The 18328-nt window shown below is 39.7% G+C and overlaps 1 protein-coding gene across 1 annotated transcript in view; it reads right to left on the reverse strand.

Annotated features, from left to right (window-relative positions):
- The window catches only part of VRK1 (VRK serine/threonine kinase 1), a 78666-nt gene extending 61803 nt beyond the window's left edge, over positions 1-16863 (reverse strand). Inside the window, exon 1 of the mRNA XM_065871330.1 lies at positions 16796-16863. The gene's annotated coding sequence lies outside the window, so the exon portion shown is untranslated. The remainder of the gene's footprint in view (positions 1-16795) is intronic.
- Between the last annotated feature and the right edge of the window lie 1465 nt (positions 16864-18328).

Consider the following 18328-nt stretch of genomic DNA (forward strand, 5'->3'; position numbering starts at 1 on the left):
AAGCAATCACAGGAACTTTTCTAAAATTAGAAATTTTGAACTATACTGCTAATATTTTTTATAACATTTAGCACACTTTGCCAATCTTGTAAATGACGGATTTCCCATTAGTTCTCCTATTTTGTGGGCGGGGGGGCGGGTTGCAAAATTAACTACCAAACGTTGCTCGTGGTTAATTCTCCGGGTGTTCAGTATTAAATCTCTGCAAGATAGCTACTGAACAACATCTTTCCTTATATATTCTGGCAGCAGGGCTCAAAGGAAGACTATTTCTAAATACTCTAAAGGAAATTAGGATGACCAAATAATCAAAGTAAATCAGAAGAGTACTATAGACATAAAAAATTCTGCATGAAAACAAAAGAACTTTGCAGAATCTCAGAAACAAGAAGGGTTTTCTAAGCAACACATAAAATAAAACACATAAGGCCTAAAGAAAACTGATAAATTTGACAAAAATTCTCCACAAGTTAAAAAATACCATAAACAAATTCAAAAGACAAATAAAAAATACCTACAAGACCTATGACAAAAGGCTAATTTTCTCAGTACATATTCAAGAATCCTTTAAATTATAAGAAACAAAAGACAGAAGCCCAACAGAAAAATGGGAAAGTGACATAGAGAGGCAAATTCATGGAAAAAGAAATACAAATGACCTAAAAAAAAACCTTATTAGAGGAATTTTCAAATGCATACAAAGTAGAGATGTGATATAATGAACTCCCATGTACACATCACCCAGTTTCAACAATTATCCACACATTGCCAGTTTGTTTCCTCTGTATAAACAATCCACTAGCCCCTCCCAAGACTAGTTTAAAGCTCACCTCAAACATCATATAATTTCATATGTAAATTTTTCTAACAGGGACTTTTTAAAAATACACTCACCATATATCATTGTCACACCTAATAAAATTAACAATTCCTTAATATCACCTAATAAGTGTTCAAATCTCCCCAACTTTTTTTTTTTAAAAAGTCTTAGTTGATTTTTTAGTCACTGTAACTGGCTGATGTGTCTCTGAATCTCTAATGGACAAGTGCCACCTCTCTAATATTTTTTCCTTCCCCTTGTCATTTGTCCTGTAAAATTTCCCACACTTTGAATTTTGCTGATTACCTTAAAATTGTCACGTAACCTTTTATCCTATATTTTTTGTTACTGCAGTTGCTCAAAGTGTCATATCTCTGGTGTCTGCCTTTCAGCAATAGACCACCAAGAACAAACCTGTAGTTAAATCATTGGGAGAACACACACCACAGGAACAGTGGGGCATCTCATAAGAGAATGTTGTAAAGAATCTATGATAGGATTTGGGCTTTGGTTGGGTAATTTGGGGGAGGGCTAGGGAAGCAGGAATTTCTCTAGTTTCTTTTGGATGCGGTTAGAAAGTGGGGTAATTCTATGTTGGGTATCTCAATAAATCTTATCTGAGGGGAGACTAGAACCAAGATAAAACAGTAATTGGTAAAGAAGCTGCGGTCACTCATTCTGGCCAAGTATTTTGTGGGTGGCAGCAACCTTGCTTTTGTTTGTGCTCTGTCTCATTTTTCCGTGCCCTCAGAGAAACTTTGAGGCAATCTGTGAGATTGTTTATGTTTAAATGGAGAACAGCGTGGTCTAGCGGTGACACCAGACCAGCTTCTGAGTGCCAGGGCCGCTCTTCTCCTTTTTCTTTTGCACTAGACAATGAAGCCCTTCAAGTTGACCACCGTGTCCCTCTTACTCGACCCCAATAGTGCTGGATATTTTCCTTGCCTCACAACCATGGACAGGTAAGTTAACATGGCCAAGATTCAAAAAATATGTATGGCAAGTGTAATTTTTGCAAAAATGCCTTTTTTGCTAATTAACTTCGAAGTACTGAGAGTGTGCATACTGCAGAATCATTTGCAAAACGAAACGTCTTAAAGTGGTAAAATATTTGCTTTAATGACTAATAATGTAAATGTCATAAAAAGAGTATAAAAGACAAAACAGAAACATATTCAATGTTACTATAAATACACAGCCTAACTATTAAATAAAAAGGATGACTTCCAATGATCAAGAGGACAAAATAATGAAATAAATAACTGATGTAAAGCTCTTCAGAAAAGTTTTTAGTTGTTGTTTTACTAATACAAAATGTTGACAAAAATTCAGTTGCAAAACCTTGATGTGATAAACTACTGCAGAATATATGAAAAAATAGTTAAGAAAATAATGTATAAAAATAGTACCATTATGAGACTACAAAAGGATCTATTCCAATAACGAGCAGATGTACATTTTCCCGTCTAAGGTATTCCACAGTTACATATTTTGCCAATGGAGGCTGTTGCCAAGAGAATGCAAAAGGGCTTGAGAGCACTCTCAACCCTCCTGCTCATTATAGAAAGGATGAACGGTCCCTGAACAAAACGGAAAAAAAAAAAGGAAGGAAAACCAAGGAAAAACATTTTTCTAGTTGAAAATAAATCAAAGTGAACATTAAAAGGTTAATGAACTCAATAATAAAAAGGCAACCCAATTTAAAAACGGACAAAGGATCTGAACAGACACTTCTCAAAACAGATAAACAATTGGCCAATAAGCACACAAAAATATGCTCGACCTCACTGGTCATTAAGAGAAATAAAGATCAAAACCGCAAAGAGATACCACTTCACACACGCTACCATGGGTATAAACAAAAAGACAGAAAATCACAAGTACTGGTGAAGATTTGGAGAGATCTTCATTGCTACTGAAAATGCAAAATGGTGCAGTCACTTTGGAACAGTTCGGCAGTTCCTAAAAAAAGTTAAACAGAGTTACCACATGACCCAGCAATTCCACTGGTACGTATATACTCAAGAGAAATGAAAACGTATGTCCACACAAAAACTTGTGCATAAATGTTCACAGATAGCAGCATTACTCATAATAGTCCAAAAGTGGCAACAACTCCAATGCCCTTCGACAGATGAGTGGATAAATAAAATGTGACATACCCATACGCTGGGATTTTATTCAGCAATAAAAAGAAATGAAGCACTGATTCATGCTACAACATGGATGAACCTTAAAAACATACTAAGTGAAAGAAGCTAGTCACAAAAGACCACATATTGTATGAGTCCAATTATGTAAAACTTCGAGAATAGGTAAATTTCTAGAGACAAAAGCAGATAAGTGGTTTCTTAGGGCTGTGGGGGCCGGGGGGCAGTGGGTGATGGCAGAAAATGGAGAGTGACTGCTACTTGGTAGGGGAGTTCTCTTAGGGTTGATGAAAATATTCTAAAATTAGATTATGGTTACAGTCCTGTGAAAATACAAACACTGAACAATACCTTTTAAATGAGTGAATTGTATGATAACTGAACTGTATCTCAATGAAGCTTACTTTTTAAAAAAAGATTAATGAGAGGGAAAATGTGATATCAATGACAAAGGAAGGAACAATAGCTATCCTGAAGTTATGACATTCTGTGTAAAGAAACTATACCTTCTGAAAGAAGGGTAGATATCACCCCAACGCAGGCTACTAAGAACACAGAGGAACCAGCAAAGGGTACACTTTGTTATGTTACCAGTGTGGTTCACTGACTACTCCACTGAAGAGCACAAGTATAGTATGCAGCTATTTGGAGGATATGCCACCTTCCAGAGCACACAAGCAACATAAGAGAGAATTCACTGAGATTAGAACTCATTTGAGCATGAATGACTTCTGCTGATTCCTGAAGCTCTGCATTGTTATCTGTGATTCTCAGAAGTTCAAGTAGGAAACTGAAGGAAAGGACAAGCATAATGAATAGTATATGTATATGACATTCAAAAACGGAATTGGTGTCCTGAGCCATGGCTTACTAAAACAAAATGATGAGCTCCTGGCAAGAGACAGAGAATAACAACAAGATCAGAAGAACAGGTGCGGGGGCGAGGACTTACCACCGTGATCAAGAAAGCTCTTTCCTCAGTAGCTTAGATGACAATCTAGATGGCATACTCATCATAACTGGTGATAACATAAAGCTGGGAGATATCAAGAACACATCAGATAACAGAAACGAGTTCCAAGAATATTCTGATAGGCCTAACTAAAACTGTAAACTAGGGAGAATAATCTAACAAACTAGAGCCAGGATGAAAATCAGAAAACATTTCATTCAAATCCTTCATTTTGCAGGTGAAGCTGAGGCCACAAGGGTTTAATAACATGCCCAAGTTCAGAAGGTGCATTAAAGGTAGATTAAGGCTGAGAATACAGGAACCCTAACTCCCAGACTGGTGTTCACCTGACCCAATGCTACCTGCTACTACTCATATAGATAAGCATATGGGGAAAAAGGGAACCTTGACCCTTACCTCACAACACACAAAAATCAACTCCTGAAAACTGAGACCTAAATGTGAAAGGTAAGATGATAAAACGTCTTGAAGATAACATAAGAAAATATCTTCATGACCACAGAGTAGCAAAAACTTTTTAAACAAGACACAGAAAACACCAGCCATAAAGGAAAAGATGGGTAAACTGAAATTGATTAAAATTTAGAATTTCAGTTCATCAACAAGACACAAGAGTGAAATGGCAAGTCATAGATGGAAAGGGATTTTTACAATTCATATTTTCAACAAAGGATTCATATCCAGAATATACAAAACTCCAACATTTCAATAAGAAAAAAAGACAACCCAGTTTGTTAAAAACGGGTAAAAGCCTTGGAACAGGCACTTTACAACACAGGATACCTAAAAGGCTAATAGCATATGAAAAGGTGCTCAAGTCACTAGTTATCAGGGCAATGCCAATTAAACCACAATGAAATCAACACAACCACAGAATGGTTAAAAAAATTTTTTTAATGTTTAAATGACAGTACCAAGTGGAAGTGAAGTTGCAGAGCAATGGGAACTCTCAGTTTGCTGGTAGGAATATGAATTGGTACAATCATTTTGGACAACTGTTTGGGAGTAATTACCTATTAAAGCTAAAAATACATATGCCCTATGACTAGCAACTCTACTCTTAGATCTACACTCAACTAAAGTGAATATATATATGAAGCAAGAAATATGAACAAGAATGTTTACAACAGCATTATTCATCAACTGCTCCAAAGCAGAAACTATTCAAATAACCATCTACAACAGAGTGGATCAATTGTGGTCTATAATTTGAGGTAGTTTTAAAAAATGGTCACAAATTTTTTGACACACCTTCCATAAACATGTGAGGTCTAAGTTCCCTCCCCTTGAATCCAGGCAGGGTTGTGTCTATTTCAACCAATAGACTACAGTGGAAGTGATGTTATGTGACTTCCGAGGATAAGTCACTCTCGGGAAGCTTTCTCTGGGAACCCAGCCAACGTGTTTGAAGAGCCAAAGCCTTGTGGAGAATCTGCAACCAGGGCACAGCCACCTTTATAGCAACCACCATACTAGTGATAAGGTGATAAAACTTAGTCCCAAAACAGAAGAGGAAGAATATGCACTGAAGAAAATAAATACAACACCAACCTAAGCCCCTACACATTGCAATGTCCAATTTAAGCTTGGTTTCTTATTACAAGGGCCCAGAATGAGGATGCAGGAGCTCATCTCCAAATTGTTGTGATTTTAAACAATACCACAGAGACTGTGCTCACTGGATATTTCCTAAACCTCCTCTCCTTCTCAAAGGAATCTCTGCTTCTGGAAACAAACATTGACCTTCCTCTTGTTATATATGATCATCAACCCCATTACAGCCTTTTCAGCAGCAAAATCTGAACACTATCCAAAGAGTCCACCATGGACTCAAAAGTTGCAAAGAAGCAAAGCAAGTTTCAAGTAGAAGTTTCTGACTCCATTCAAACTGTTTTAGATATACCACTGGAAAAATAAAATAGCCACTTTCAGGAAAAAAAAAAACAACAAACTAGGTGCTCTGATCAACAATCCCAGATGAGGATTTCTCTGGTGGCGCAGTGGTTAAGAGTCCGCCTGCCAATGCAGGTGACACGGGTTCAAGCCCTGGTCCGGGAAGATCCCACATGCTGTGGAGCAACTAAGCCCATGCGTCACAACTACTGAGCCTGTGCTCTAGAGCCCGCAAGCCACAACTACTGAGCCCACGTGCCGCAACTACTGAAGCCTGCTCTCCTAGAGCCCATGCTCCACAAGAGAAGCCACCGCAATGAGAAGCCCGTGCAGCAACAAAGAGCCAACGCAGCCAAAAATAAAAAAATAAATTTATAAAAAATAAAAAATTAATATGGTTGTTGTTTAACCCCAACTAAGTTTGGAGTGCTGTGTTATGTAGTAATCAATAACCAAAACTAATGTATTATGCAATAACAGATAACCAGAACTACCGAGCTATTAAAAAAAAAAAACACAACATATTATATATGCAACAACATGGATGAATCTCAGATACAATGTTGAATGAAAGAAGCCTGGTTAAAAGGAGTACATAATATAATGCCATGTACATATAAGTTCAAAACCAGGCAAAACTAAGCTATAGTTATAGAAGTCAGAAGAGTGGTTACCAGGGTGGGAATAATTACTAGAAAGGGACACAACAGAGACTTCTGGAGTGCTAGAATAGCAAATGTCTTGATCTTGGTGGTAATTATAGTGTGTTCACTATGTTAAAAAAAAAAAAGAAAAAAAATCATTGAGCTAGCTAAGATTTATGCACTCTTCCCACTCTGTATTTTTTTGAATCAGTAGAACTTGGTAACCTAACAGTTAAGGGTATGAAGGCAAAATAAAGAATGACTCTAAGTTTTCAGGCATAATTGACTAGGTAATGTCATTAACTGAACAGTTAAACCATGGGGCAAATAAAAACAGAAGCAGAAAGCAGAGACAATGTCCTATTCATTTTGTATTCAAGTACCTACCCCAGTACTCAATACACAGTCACTCTGGCTTCCAAGATACTCTTATCATTTCTATCCTACCTTTCTGCCCACCCCTTCCTGGTCTCCTTTGTTGCCTCCTTTGTGTCCAGCTGCCTCTTAATATTGGGATTCCTCAGCCTTCCGTCCCCAATTCCCCTTTCATAGACGTGCACATGCACAAACGCACACACCTTTCTCCTGTATTTTCAATTTCAGTTGACAGCATCATCATCACCTACTTGTTCTTTTGAACTAGAAACTTCAGAGTTGACCAAGAATTGGGATTGCAGTTAGCTAAATTAAAAAAGAAAAATTTAACAGGATAAACGTAAGTTCTCATGCTTGAGCACCAAAACTAATGCATAAAAACAGAATGAAGAAGATACGGCTTAAACAGATCTAGGGGTTTAATTCAACTCTAGGTTCAACTATGATGTGGTTATCAAGAGGACATAGCTGATAATAAGAATGTAGTATATAGAAGAAAGGCAATATTTTTTCCTAGCCTAATAGAAGAAAAGTGTTGTATCTAAAACAAGAGATGCAACTCAATTTTTTACTAATCAAGCCCTGCCTGGAGTACTGCATTCAATTTTAAGCGGTACAGTTTAAACAGGGGATTAAATCAAAGGAAAGTCACCAACGTGGTGAAGTGACATGAAATCATGCCTTGTAAGGAACAGTTAATGAACTAGATGGAGGTGTTTCAACTCAAAAAGACTGAGGAGACTAGATGACAATCTCTGTGTATTTGAAAAACCATTACGTGGAACAGGAATTCAGCTTGTCCTACATGTCTCCAAAAGACAGAATTGGGTGGGAGAAATAAGAAAGTAGACTTCCACTCAATCTAAGAAAGAACTTACTAACAGTCAAAACTTTATGAAAAACAGGGACAATTTTGCCTCCCTGGCCAGGGATGCTAAACACCCAACAATTCAGAGAACAATCCCCTACAACAAAGAACGACCCATCTAAATGTCACCAGTCACATGGTTGAAAAACCCTGTTCTAGAAGTAGTGAGCTCCCTGTCATCGGAGGCATTCCATTATAGGCCAGACAATGTGATGATATCCAATACATGACTTTCAAGAATGGTGGGAAATGAGTGGAATAAAGATTTTCTGTTTCGATAACGCTCTAGAGAAAAACGCCCTCAGGCATGTTACAGCGATGATAATGGTGATGAGGATAAACACTTACTGAACACGTACAGTGGACCAGACATGATACCAAGTGATTCACTGTACATATTTCACAGGTCATTCTCAAAACCACCTATGAAATAGCTACTATTTCACCTTGATGTGATGGTAAAATTAGGTTGCCCTGATACCATACAGCTGTCAATCTTGGAACTCAGATCTACCTGACTCCAATTATGTACATCACTGTCCCAACCATAAATACTAATGACTTCAAAGCTTTCGTACTCTAGAAAACAAATGAAACAGCACGTATTCTAGAAGTATGGGGACAATGTCTGAACAGGTTTGTACTCACTTCAAACCTAGTTGGCTGGGAGAAAGAGGAAAGGATTATTTGAAGTAGTCCAGTGATGAAGGAGAGATCAATTATACTGACTGTCCCCAACTGCCTACTTTTGTAAGAGCCAAGAAGCTCTTATATACCCATGGAATCTCAGTCAGAAGCTGAGATTAATGATGACATCCCTTTATCCATAGGCGTGAAAGCTCAGGATGGACAGACGTTTGAACATCCCCGACTGGGAATCCTGCCCTTAACAAATACACTAGATGCAGATACATGGTTTCTTGGCTGCCTCTACGCAAGCCCATCTGTCAGGATGGCAGTGTGCCTGCTCACATGTTGGTCAAACTGTCACTAGGGCATAGGTGCCAAGCAATGATAGTTTTAAATGGGCAGCTTGCATAGCACTGTAAGAGCTTGCTCTTCTGCAGGGAAAAAAAAAAACCAAAAACAAAAAACTCCGCTTTAATACTGAAGGGTTGCAATCACAAGTAAAACAGTCTTGGTCAATCTGAACATTTCAGTGGAAAAAAGATCTAGACTTGTGGAAAAGAGTCAGACTAAGGAAATTAAATCAAACAGAAAAAGTGCTTTGAAGGCAAATAAGTGATTGCACTAAAGCTTTTCACATTGCCAACCTTTCATTAATACATGTCACGGTAATCTCTTATGCAGTAAAATCCTTTGCTCAACAAGTCATCATTGATGTTTTATAAAAATGGAATGATATGGCTTTCCATGTTCTAAATTAAAAAGTAGAAATGCATGGATATTTAGCAGTTTGACATTAAATAAGTTCTATTTGTTAAGTGGCTATTTTTTAAATGACAGAAGTTTAATCCACATCCAAGATAATCTTTTAAATGCACAAAAGGCAGAAACCAAATGAGTTTCCCAAAGGTGAACAGAAAAAGAAATATAATTTCTTCGGGGAAAGAATCAAGAACTGGAAGTGGATGTTAAAACAGAAACTGAGTATTTTGGGTCGCAAATCAATAAATTAGGACTCAGGGGCTGTCACGTACATCCCCCTGACTATAAGCAAAATGTCCCTAAACTACATCTAGGTTCCTATTCTATCTCTAAAGATCCTTTGGATCACTGGCATGAAGTATCTAACATTCTTATTGCTTGGAAATTCTTCCCTCAGACTAAAACTCTAATGCTGCAGTTTGAGCTGTGTGTCCTTGTTCATTCCTCGGTGATTTTGAAGAACAGCTGGTCATCATCATTCTCCATGTGGTTCTTCATATACAAGTATCAGGACATACTGATTAAATAACCCCTAAGTCTCCTCTTAGCCATGATAAATAAAAGTGATTCCATTAACTTTTCCTCACTGGACCAATTTATCAACTCTTTACGTTTTTATCATTTCAGTTGCTCACCCCTTGGCCCCTTTTTAGGCCTGATAAGAAATGTCACCCACATCAACAATGAGCCAACATGTACAATTTACTAAAAGAAGCATTAAAATGAAGGAGTTTGAAAGTCCAGCAGAGTTCCCAGTATCCATCACTGAGGACAGTGGCAAAAGTCTGAAACCTACCATTATTCTTCTAGGAAATACAAAGGACATTGTTATAAAGTGACACCACTGTTTTGGCTTTGTGGTAGATGTCTGTAACACAAAGTACTAAGTCAAGTTCAGGGTCCTGGCTATAACCTGTTCTTCCTACCAACCTATTACTGTACTGCTATACATGCCCCTAAAACAACTTCTCTTGAAGACCATCTCTCCCATATCATTTTTCCTGCTCAAGAACCCACAGTACATTCTAGTGGCCAATGAAACTGATTATAAACTGGCCAGCAGTTTTCTAGACTCATGAACCAACTATCCTCCCCTTCACTCCCATGACTCCCCAGAACAGCCAGTTCTTACTTATTTTCTCTAGGACCTAACTTTGCTCATGCTATTCTCTAAAATGTGTTCCCACTTCCTCTCAAATCTATACATAAATTTTTTTCAAGACTTAAGGCATGAGTCTTCATACACCTTCAGAAATCTGTATTTTCATCCTTACTTGCTTACTCATTTCCTCCTATCTTCATTTTGTATGCAGTTTACAGTGTACACAGCCAGCTGATTTTTGATAAAGGTTAAAAAACATGATTCAATGGAGAAAGGGTAGTCTTTTCAACAAATGGTTTGGAACAGTTGGACATCCATAAACAAAAGAAATAAAAAAGAACCAAGACCTAAACGTCAAACCCTCTGCAAAAATTAACCCAAAACAAATTCATTGATCAAAATGTAAGACATAAAATTGTAAAACAGAAGAAAACTTGGAACATCTACTTGACCTAGGGTTTGGTAAAGCGTTCTGAGACATGCATGGCACCAAAAACGATCCATACATTGGTAAGTTGAACTTCATCAAAATTAAAAACTTTTGTGCTGCAGGAGACACTGTAAGAGAATGAAAAAACAAGCCACAGACTGAGAGAATATATATACAAATCACATATCTGGCAAAGGACTTGTATTCAGAATATATAAAGGATACTCTAAACTCAACAATAAGAAAACAAATTAGAAAATGGGCAAAAGATTTGAACAGACAAATCACCAAATGAGATATGAATGTGTGGGAGTGAAAAAAATTTTTTCCACTACACTTCTAGGTTCTTTTGGCTGGTATATTAATTAAATTGACATATGACAGATTAGCAGGAGAAAAACAAATTTAATTACCTCCATAAAAATATGGGACCCAAGGGTAAGTTGGGCAGTTGAGGCTAATATACCATCCTGAGCTAAGGAAGGGGACAGGGGCCTGGGACTTCAAAGGGGAGGAAGGTAATTCAGACAATAAGATCAGATGCTTTGTTATTAGATGCCAAACAGATAGGGCTTTCAGATAAAAGTTAGCTCTGGTAATAGCTCTCTCTGAGCCAGGCTCCCTATCTAAATTCATTTGGCAGTTGAAGTGGAGGTAAAAAGCTCTTGAGTCTTTTGGGTCTCCACTGTCTTTGGCTTAAGATAATCTGCATGCCATAACGGCACATTTGGGGGAGGCTTTTTCTGAAACCCTTCAAATGGCAAATAAGCACATGTAAAGATGTTCAACATCATTAGCCATTAGGAAAGTGCAAATTAAAGCCATTATGAAATACCAATACACACCTATTAAAATGGCTAACATAAAAAATACTGCTAACACCAAATGCTGGTAAAGATGTGGAGAAATTATCTCTCTTGTAGTGATGATAAGACTGTAAAATGGTACACCTCTAGGAAAGTTTGCAGTTTCTTAACAGTTTAAACACACACTTACCCCTACAACCCAACAGTTGCACTGGAGTATTTATCCTAGAAAAGTGAAAATTTATATTCATACTAAAACCGGTACATGAGTGCTCATAGCAGCTTTATTTGTAATAGCCAAAAACTAGACAAACCACAACCTTCAATGGATGATTATGTGGCAAAGCCATACAAAGGATGAGCATAATACAATGATCAAAACTAGGAAATTGACATTGATAGTGTTAGTAATAAAAGTACTTACTCAAATTTTAGTTTTTACACTGTGTGTGTGTGTGTGAGTGCACGTACACACGCGTGTATGGTCCTGTGACATTTCATCACCTATAAAGATTCTTATAACCGTCACAAGAAACAGGACATACAACTGTTCAATCACCCCAAAGAAACTCCCTCATGCTCCCTCTCTATAGTCACACCATACCCCCAGCCCTCACCTTAGCAAAACTGATCTCTTCTCCATTTCTATAATTTTATCATTTTGAGAATACTATATAATGGAATTCTAATCACACAACCTTTTGAGGTTGGCTTTTTTCACTCAGTACTATGCCCTTAAGCTCTATCCAAATTGTTGCTTGTGTCAATAGTTTGCTCCTTTTTGTTACGAGTAGTGTTCCATTATATGGCTATACCACATTTTATTTGACCATTTACCCACCGAAGGACGCGCTGGGTTGTCTCTGAGTTTTGGCTATTATAAACAAAGCCGCTAGGAACATTCACATACAGGTCTTTGTATGAACGTAAGTTTCTATTTTCCGAGGATAAAGGCCCAGGGGTGCAATTGCTGGGTCATGTGTTTGAAGTATATTTAACTTTTTAAGAAACTACCAAACGAATTCCCAGAGTGGCTGTACCATTTCACATGGGCAGCAACACGTGAGGTAATGAAAATTTGAAAGTCACAATTTCTACAATGCTTTCTAAAAGCCTGTAAAACAAGTAAGATTAAGCCTCTTAAATGTTATAATCTGACCTTAGTATTGTTTAAATGGATTTTTAAAACTTTCTTCCCGATTCCCACAAAAAGACTTCTTCTTTATTACCGCTAATGAAGAATGTATAATTAGATATAGTCTGTATGTTGACAGCTCTGTTGCTGTATTATATAATAAGCTGCAATAAGAAGTGGAACAAAAGCAACATTGCCAACAGAAACAGCAGTTTGTTTCTCTATGTTCCTGACGCAGTCTATGAAGACTAAAGGCTTAACAGCACTTTCTAACACACAATGTGATCACAATCCATTTATACACAGTATCAACAACGACAGTTTGTTCGGCTCTTACTTGGTAAGACAATTTGAGGAAAGCAACTAATCTGAAATAAAGCTGTAGTTATCCTAGCTATAAGATTCCTAACTTCATGACTTTTTAAAAAATTTTGGATATAATTGACAATTAGATAGATAATGGAGTCTCTCTGGGATTCCTGAAACAAGGAGCTAGACCTGAAGCAGACGTATCTATCCCAAATGTAAACAGCAATAAGTCTGCCAGTCTGCAGAGAAAACAAAGAAATGCACAGAAAGAAACTATAAAGCCGTGAAAAGAGTGGGATGGTGCTGCCCTTGTGCCCACTGACTTTCCAGTTCTCATCAGTCCCTTTCAGGACCAACTATGTGATTCTGGATATTGAGCTCCATCAAGACAAATGCGTCCTTACAATATGACAGAACATTGTCAAATCTCATATTAATAACCTTGCAACTTAATTACGTGACTTCCATCTAGTGTATCTTCCCACTTAATATATGTGGCTTATTGATAAACATTTTAGTATGTGTATATATTTAATATTCATCCTAAATATTGGCCAGTGTGGACAGCATCTATATAATTTTCAAATCTGAGAGTACTGGCTTCTATCCCTTGGAGAGAGAGGAGTTATTGCAAAGAATCATCAAAATCCATGTACCTACACTAAGACTAAATAAATAATACAATTCAAACCAAACCAAGCTGACAAAAATGTTGTGGCTAATAAAATTCCCTTTTTTTTTTTTTTTTTGGCCTCACCGCACAGCATGCAGAACTTCCCTGACCAGGGATCGAACCTGTGCCCCCTGCACTGGAAGCTTGGAGTCTTAACCACTGGACCACCAGGGAAGTCCCTAAAATTCTTAATAAATTTACTCACCAATGTTACTAGAAGTAGTTTCTTGTCATTAGTATATACTGGTGAATATTAAAAATCAAATTCTAATTATGGGGGGAAGGGCAGGCTTAATACCTCTCCAGACTCTCTAGAGAGCTTTTCTTTCATCAAGTGCCCATATGTCATCCAGAAAAGAAGAGCAGAATGTGCTTGAGTTTGAGTGCAAAGATTTAAGATGACATTGGGAGAGATGGAGCAGGAATAATTGGGCAAGTGCATGAAATTATTTCCAAACAACCACCTCATAATGTTAGGTACTTAAATATCATTCAGAAGCTAAGGGGACAAGATATTAAAGGGCACAGCCCTCTTTACATCTTTATAATGGCAAGTACGAACATATTCACAGGAATTCGGGTCAAAAGGGCCAAACATGCCCTAGAGTATAAACACATCTTGCTTACACCACCTAGCTAAATGCTTTGTCAGGATTCTATCACCTTTCTAAATTAATACTACACCCTTATTAAAAATTCCATATTCTCTACATTTTATCACTAAGAGTATAGTTTTCCAAATATGCCATACACATTTGACTCCTTCTATGGTGGTGGCTAGACAACCGAAGTCAAAAAGAATGACCTCTATTAATTTAAAAGAACACTTGCTTCGACAAAACACAATAGCAAGAACAGACTCTGCACCCAGCACAATTCCTGACATACCGTAGCCACATGACATCTGGTGAATAAATGAGTCCACCTCTGCTTACTCTGAAAAATAACCTTGGCAAACATGTAAAATGTCCTACCAGTCTGAAAAATATTCTCCAGGCCTATTCAGTTACCCATCATTCTTAAAACCCATCAAGACCAATTTCCATGAAAGCCTCACTCACACACAGAGGCAGCATTTACTTTCCATTAGGTTCAGTGCCTGATACATGGAGATATCAACATTTGCACACTTGCATAAATTCAGGAGTCATCCTTCTTCTTCATTTGATATAAGGTAAATTTCTAAGTTTTGCCTCATTTCCAGTAAGTTTTATTTATCAAATCAAAAATACTTTCAAAGTTTCATTTTTTAAATCAAAATTCTATTCATAGCACATTATATCTTCTTAGGGATGGTTTTAAGGGAAAAAAACATATAGCTGTCAAAATAAAAATCTTGTTTTTCTTTCCTAGACATCTGGGACATTCACTTATGTATTTATTATTATTTCACATTAGTTCTCAAATTAAAAAAAAAAGCTGGCTTATTTAAGAAATTTAATTTTAGGATCTGTCAACATTTTGAATGCATTACTGTTATTTTTAAAATATACACTCGCATCCTGGAATAAAACTTAGCATAAGCTTCCATATAACCATTTCCTGGGCACTAACTAACTTACTATACGCCAGGTTCTGTGCTTGACACATTCCTCCATTTCCTCATTTGTTTAACAAATATCCTCTCGCGTTTTTTGCAGCACTGAACATTAAGAAGCCATTATACTCTAAACCTGATATTTGCACTAGATACTAGTACTAAACGGACAGTAATGCTTAACACAAGTTTACTGTCATTGGATTCAAGTTGTGTTACCCTATTAACTCAGAATCTGATCAGCAATGATGAGATGCACAGAGAATAGCACCTGAGGCAGCTTCGGCAGAAGCTGGCGTTAAGTGACAACTTAAGTTGCATTCCCTTCCACAGGTCAACATCACCTTACCCACCCAGAAATTTAATTCCAATTGCTACAGGCCATTTTGAACAGCACAAACATAATTTGAATAAGATGATTATATAAAGAACCCCTGCCCCCCCCCTCGGAAACTACTTTAAAATTGTAGATTAAATTCTCCCCAGAAGTATCACACTCAGCATGTCATGGAAAATAAGGGGCCTTTATTCTGAACTCTTAAAAACAAATGCTGCCCTGTATTTTTTTAAAACTCTTGCAAATTTCAGACTCCACAGATGGGCAACTGCAGTTTAAAAAGAAAAAAAGAAAAAATAATAATTAATGAGACTCTCTGACAGTTCCTTGAAACCGCCACCCTCCCAAGAGCAAAACTGGTATTTCCAAGTTGTTCCAAGAGGCGAGACGGGGGAGGGAAAGGAAGAGTCAATACAAAGCAACGGGGGGAAAAAATGGGTGACTTGATAGAAAACAAGTTAGAAAAATGGGTGGCCTCAGTAGGAACCCAGTGGCTGCTTCCCCTTCCTCTCTCTCTCAACCCAGCGACGCTGGTGCTTTTCGTCGAATTTAAATAAATCACCTATGAGTTTTAAGACCGGAGCCAAAAATTATTTCGACAGAAGGAAAAACTATTTGCTGCCCTTGAATACAGCTGCATCAGCAAAGGGAGCCAGCCTGCAGCTACGGAGAGACAACAAAGGACAACCGTCAGAAGGATGCGAAAATCCCTCGTATAACTCCCCACGGAGCTCCACCGCCTTGAACCCTGCGGTTAAGTGCAAACTCTCACCCGGCCTCAGCCGGACTCTGCCAGGTTAGAAAGACCTGGAACGCTATCCTCCGGGGAGCGGGCTCCTTCCCCCAACTCGGATCTCAAGACCAACGTCACCTCTCCTGAGATGCCCTCCCTCAACCCCACCACTGTGGCCCACAGTCGCCTGTCCTCATTTTAAGGGAGCTTTTCAGCATCTGCAAAATGTCATATTTGCTTCCATTCAGTTTCCTCCGAAAAGGGTGAGCTCCAAGACGGCGTAGGGAGCCCGGCGGTCTAGGCTGGCCTACAGAGGTCATCTCCCAGACCCAGCCCGAGCAACCAGGATGCGGTGCAAGTATGACCAGCCTACACGCCGTCCAGAACCGGGAACTGAGCCTGGGGGACCGGCCCGGCCGGTGCAGGCAGCCCAGGGCCGCAGCGGGGCCTGAGGGAGCCCCGGCGGGAGAGGACGCCAGCGGCGCGCCGTCCGCAGCCCACTGCGCCGCCCAAGGTCACGGCCGCCCGGCCGCCCCGCGCCGGCCCAGTCCCCGGCCTCCCCCTCCGCGGCGCCCTCTCGGCGCTGGCGCTCTCGGACCGCTCGGCGCATGGCCGCCCTACCCCGAGCTGTAGACCCGTCGCCTTCCGCTCAATACGAACTTCCCGCCGGTTTCGCCGACTCGCAACTCTTCAGCTGCTCCGGCCCCTTCACACCCCGCAGTATGCGACCTTCCCATTGGCTCAGGCGAGCGTGAGAGGCGGGGCGAGCGGGAACGTGCGGGGCGGGGCGGAGCCCGAGATGGCCCCGCCCCCTCCCCAGAAACGCCTGGAGCCGCGGGCCGGCGCTACCACTGCATGCTGGGAAATGGAGTCTTTTACTGGCAAAGCGAGATCCCGGTCCCTCTGCCCCCGTGGGCTTCTGGGAAATGTGGTCTACAGCCTCGGAGTCCGTCCTTCTGGTCAGATGCTGTACCCGGCAATGCTGTAGCAACTGAAATAATTGTTGCCGGTGTTCGCAGTAGCTTTATTTATTAAATTATAATAATAAGTGTGTTGACAAAGAGTTGGATGTAAAAGAATCCTACGTTCTCCTTTGGCCGAGTGTCTCCTCTGCCAACAGGCGCTTGCGTTTTCCCCCCTTCTGGTCCACACCCTGAAGCTCATCCCACAGCAGCTTGGTTCAGTATGCTGTGGCCTGGCTCTGGAAGCAAACAGCTCGCGATCAGATCCTAGCTCTTCCACTCTGTAGCTTTGTGACCTAAATGACTTAACCTCTGTGAGTCTCATTTTCCTGTTTCTGTCGTGATTAAATGAGTGCCTTGTACGTAGAGACAGTGCTTTGTATGTAGTAGATGCCCAATAAATCGTAGAGTATTAATATTATTCTGTCCATTCACAGCCATGAGTCTAAATCCTACCTGTCTGTCAAAGCCTATGTCAATGCCTACCTAACCTTCTGTAGTATTCCATCTGTAATTCTCTTATGTCACAGTTTGCTTTGTAATTCTAATCAGTTGTCCACGCCTCCATTACCCATGAGACTAAGCTTATTGAGGGCTGGGATGCTGCTCTAGGTCAGAGTCACCAAAGCCATAGGCAGAGGGAGATTTACAGTGAAACTACAGTAATGAAGTTTAAGCACAGGTCTCTTCCAAAGCCTTCTGTTAATAGCTCTGGGGTTTTTTTATTTGCCAAGGTAAGATATTTTTGCATGATTTTCTTTGAGTGGACCCCAAAATTGTGTGAACTCTGTCCATTGGACAGTGCAGTATTGTGCCTGATGACCCACATTTGCTCCTCCAGATACCCCCACGTGCTCCAGATGCTCCTCCAGCCTGCCCTCAACCCCAGGAGGCTGAGCTGTACAAACCACTTCCAGGTTCCTGTGCCCCTGGCTTCTGGTGGATTTGGCCAGTAGAGAACCCCACAGAGAAGTGGAAGGGAAGAGAGTTGTCGCTGAAGGTAAGGATTTCCCGGGATCCTTGTTGGCAAGGTCACCTCCAGTTGGCTGGGGCCCTCGGCTGAAGGCCACTGCTGCCTGGCCCTCCCCTCCAGCTTGCAGTGACAGCTCCCTCCCTTTGTGCCTCAGACCTGCAACTGATAACACCACAGCTGCTGCTGAGACAAGGTTACTGCCCCATCCCCGTGGTTCCC

Source organism: Phocoena phocoena, chromosome 2 (assembly GCF_963924675.1).
Source record: "Phocoena phocoena chromosome 2, mPhoPho1.1, whole genome shotgun sequence".
Taxonomy (NCBI): Eukaryota; Metazoa; Chordata; class Mammalia; order Artiodactyla; family Phocoenidae; genus Phocoena; species Phocoena phocoena.